A 4,632-nucleotide genomic window follows, 5' to 3' on the forward strand; every position below is an offset into this window, starting at 1 on the left:
CATAAGGTTAAATAATTGAAAAATGGGATTTGTCAACAGCGTTGGGCCATCATTATGGGATATTCAAGACATTCATTCGTTCTTTTTTTTTCAATTCAACTTTTATTTACAGAGGTTAGTCTCATTGAGCCACGAGGACTCATTTACAAGAGAGACCTGCTTTAGACAAAGAACACAGAACAGGTACAGACAACAATAGACAATCATGAAAAATCATATAAAATGAAAAGTGAATGGGAGAAATTATGTAAAAACAAAACAAAAACAGCTACATTATAAAACGATGTAAAATATTCGAAACAGGAACATGTCTGCGTTGGTTTTTGCCATGAACTTTACAATGGTTTAAAATCCCTTAGAGAGATCAAGGTCAAGAACTTCAGATTTTTCTGCAAGTGTCACAGTTTACACTCTGTTTTTCCTTTTATTTATCACTCTGTTCACTGTTTGATATTCTTCTCTGCTCCTCTGGTATTTTCCTCTGCTGCTTCTGACAGCCTGCTGCATGTCACACCTCTCTCTCTCTCTGATTACTGCTGATGGTCTCCACCTGTTTCTGGGTGTATTTATACTTCCTGCTTTCTTCACTCTTTGCCAGATCAACTGCTTGCTTTTGTCACAGTTATCCAGCGTTTCCATAGTCTCACAGCTCTTTGTATCTTGACCCACGCCTGTTTCCTCGACCACGCTTTTTGCCTGCCCCTTTTGTACCTCAGCCCTTCAGACCTTGTTAATGACCTTTGCACGTTTTTGGATTTCGCCTTCGCCTCTCCCTTTTGGTACTGTCGCCTTTTCGGATCCCGTTAATGAACTCTGCTCGTCCTCGACTACGCCTCTGGATTCTCCTTGGTTCCTGCAGCTCTGTGTCTCTGCTGAGCAGCCCCCGACAACAAGAAAGGTTAGTGTTTTTCCAGACCGTCTGTATTCAGATAACTGTTGTTATTCTGTCAAAACACTAACCTCTCCTCTGTATCGTTTTAGACACAGTTCCAGCTCTGGACCCGAATCATCAGAAGCTGTTTATTCATTCAATAAACATTTTAAAACCATTCTGAGTTTGTGTGTGGGATCCTCTGCCATCAGATCCGTGAAAGATTGATCTGGCCAAATTATGGATCCTACACCGGGCTCAGAATGGCGCTCTGGTGTGGAAGGTGCCATCAATAAGTTAGAGTCCGGCATGAACGAGATCATAAACATGATTAAGACTCTTACTCCTCACTCTGATCCTCAGGACTCAAGTCATGTCGGCAGTCATGCACATACTGGAACCACGAGCAAACCTCTCCGGGAACCACGTTTGACACCACCAGAACTGTTTTCAGGGGCACCGGACCAGTGCCGGCCATTCTTAACGCAATGTGAAATTAATTTTCAGCTCCAGCCCTCAGCCTTCCCCTCTGAACGTGCGAAGGTGGCGTATACCGTGTCCCTCCTGTCTGGAAAGGCTAAGTCTTGGGGAACATCTGAATGGCAAAAAGACTCAAGGTACTGCTACTCTTTTCTTGAATTCTCTAAAGAGCTGTGTAGAGTTTTTGACCCCATCCTCCCAGAAAGAGAGGCTGCTCGTAGACTGTTTACATTGAAGCAAGGTAAACGAAGAGTTACTGAGTATATTATTGATTTTCACGCTACGGCTGCTAGTAGCAAATGGAATGAAGAGGCTTTAACTGATTCTGATGCCCGAGAGCTAGGAATAAAACTGTTAAAATCCCCCAGACCTCTGTCCATTGTTGCCTTAGATGGTCACCCTCTTCACGACTCTTCATTAATTTCTGAACCTGTGACATTAATCATAGGAGGTAATCACAAGGAGACTTTACAGTTTTTTATTATCAAATCTCCACATTCTCCTGTTGTCCTAGGGGCCACATGGCTTTCAAAACATAACCCACACATCAACTGGCAACAGAAGGAGATCGTGGGGTGGTCTGATAACTGCTTAGCATCTTGTCTTTTCGATGCGGTTATTCCCTCTGTGCCCAGGGACAATATTGAAGAGACCTACCCAGACCTTTCTAAGGTTCCCAAAGAATACCATGACCTAAAGGAGGTTTTTAATAAAGTCAAGGCCACCTCGTTACCACCCCACAGGTCTTACGACTGCCCTATTGACTTGGCCCCTGGGTCTACTCCCCCTAAAGGGGCCCTGTACACCCTATCTACTCCTGAACAAGAAGCCATGCAGGAGTACATCAAGACCTCGCTTCAAGCCGGCATCATCAGACCCTCTACCTCCCCAGCAGGAGCTGGGTTCTTCTTTGTGGGGAAAAAGGACGGATCCTTAAGACCCTGCATAGACTATAGAGGGTTAAACAAGATAACCATAAAGAACAAATACCCTCTCCCTTTAATGTCATCCGCCTTTGACCTCATCCAAGGCGCTTCCGTCTTCACCAAACTTGACCTCCATAATACGTATCATCTGATACGCATCCATGAGGGAGATGAGTGGAAGACAGCCTTCAACGCACCCAATGGTCACTACGAATATTTGGTCATGCGCTTTGGTTTGACCAACGCCCCAGCAGTGTTCCAGTCTCTGGTCAATGATGTCCTAAGGGACATGGTCAATCAGTTTGTTTTTGTTTACCTTGACGATATTTTAATTTTTTCCAAAGACTTAACATCACACAAAAAACACGTCAGATCTGTTCTCACCCGGTTACTACAAAATAACCTATTTGTCAAAGCTGAGAAATGCGATTTCCACCAGTCATCCACATCCTTTCTCGGTTTTAAGATTTCACCAAACTTGGTTGAAATGAGTCACGATAAGGTGTCTGCGGTACTAGATTGGCCAGTACCCAAGGATCGGAAACAGCTACAGAGATTCTTGGGGTTTGCCAACTTTTATCGTAGATTCATTAAAGACTATAGCCTCATTGCTAACCCCCTCCATGTTCTCACCTCCTCTAAAAAGAGGTTCCTATGGACTGAGGCAGCTAATGCAGCCTTTAATAAATTAAAGACTCTGTTTTCTACTGCCCCTGTTCTCCATACCCCCAACCCCGAGGTACCATTTATCTTAGAAGTAGACGCGTCTAGTGTGGGTGTGGGGGCAGTTCTCAGCCAACAAAACGAGGAAGGAATTATTCACCCCTGTGCTTTCTTCTCTAGAAGCCTATCACCAGCTGAACGGAACTACGACGTCGGGGAACGTGAACTGCTCGCTGTTAAGCTGGCGCTGGAGGAGTGGAGGCACTGGTTGGAGGGCGCCCAGTTCCAATTCCAGGTTTGGACCGACCATAAAAATCTCGAGTACCTTAAGTCGGCCAAACGCCTCAACCCTCGACAAGCCAGGTGGGCACTTTTCTTTTCTCGTTTCAACTTTGCACTCACCTATAGACCCGATCACAAGAACACCAAACCTGATGCCCTCTCTCGCATCATGGAGGAGGATTCTTGTTCCTCGCCCCCTCCCACCGGGGAGTTTATCCTCCCGAACTCTGCCCGCCTGGCTGTCACTCAATTGGAACTGGACCTGCGACAGGCCAACCAGTTGCACCCTCCTCCAACCAACTGTCCCCCTGACCGATTATTTGTACCCCCTGATTTTATTCAAGAAGTCCTCAAGTTTTGCCACAGCTCCCGCCTAGTTTGTCACCCTGGTTTTTCTAAGACTGTCTCTTTAGTTCGCGCACAGTTCTGGTGGCCCACGCTAAACCAGGACGTGCGCTCTTTTGTTTTATCCTGCCCTGCCTGTTCCCAAGCAAAATCCTCACGTCGTCCCCCTTCTGGTCTCCTCCGTCCCCTTCCTATCCCGTCACGCCCATGGTCCCACATCAGCCTTGATTTCATCACTGGTCTTCCCTCCTCTGCTGGCAATACCGTCATTCTGACGGTCGTTGACCGGTTCTCCAAAATGGTCCACCTGGTCCCCCTTCCCAAGCTCCCCTCAGCCAAGGTCCTGGCTGGGATCATGTCACGTGAGGTTTTTCGCCTGCACGGTCTGCCAACGGATATCGTTTCTGACAGAGGACCTCAGTTTATCTCTAAATTCTGGAGAGAGTTTTGCGGCCTCCTGGGGGTCTCCATTAGCCTCTCCTCTGGCTTTCATCCCCAGACGGATGGCCAGACGGAGAGGGCGAACCAGGAGGTCGAGGCCAAGCTGAGGATCCTCTGTCAGAAGGATCCCAGCCAGTGGTCCCCCAACCTGTCCTGGGTCGAACACGGCCTCAACACCGTCCCTTCATCTGCTACCGGTCTGTCCCCGTTTTATACTGTTTTTGGTTTTCAGCCCCCTCTTATCACCCTCCAGGAACGTGAAGCCCAAGTACCCTCTGCTCACCAGTCAGCCTTACGCTGCCAACGCATTTGGCAGAGAGCCAGACGAGCCCTCCTGGAGACCTCCGCAGCCTACGTTAAAGGGGCTAACCGGCGGAGGTCTCAACAACCCACTTATCAGGAGGGTCAAAAGGTATGGCTCTCCACCAGAGACCTCCCATTAAAAGTAGACTCACGCAAACTTGCTCCCCGTTTTATTGGCCCTTTCCCCATATCCAAAGTCATCAACCCAGTTTCTGTCCGCCTATCTCTACCCAAGTCCATGAGAATCCACCCATCTTGCCACGTATCCAAGATCAAGCCCTTCTTGCCCTCCCGTTTTCACCCCGCCCCAGAACCCCCCCC

The sequence above is a fragment of the Nematolebias whitei genome, chromosome 11 (genome assembly GCF_014905685.2).
Source record: "Nematolebias whitei isolate Nwh7 chromosome 11, NemWhi1, whole genome shotgun sequence".
Taxonomy (NCBI): domain Eukaryota; kingdom Metazoa; phylum Chordata; class Actinopteri; order Cyprinodontiformes; family Rivulidae; genus Nematolebias; species Nematolebias whitei.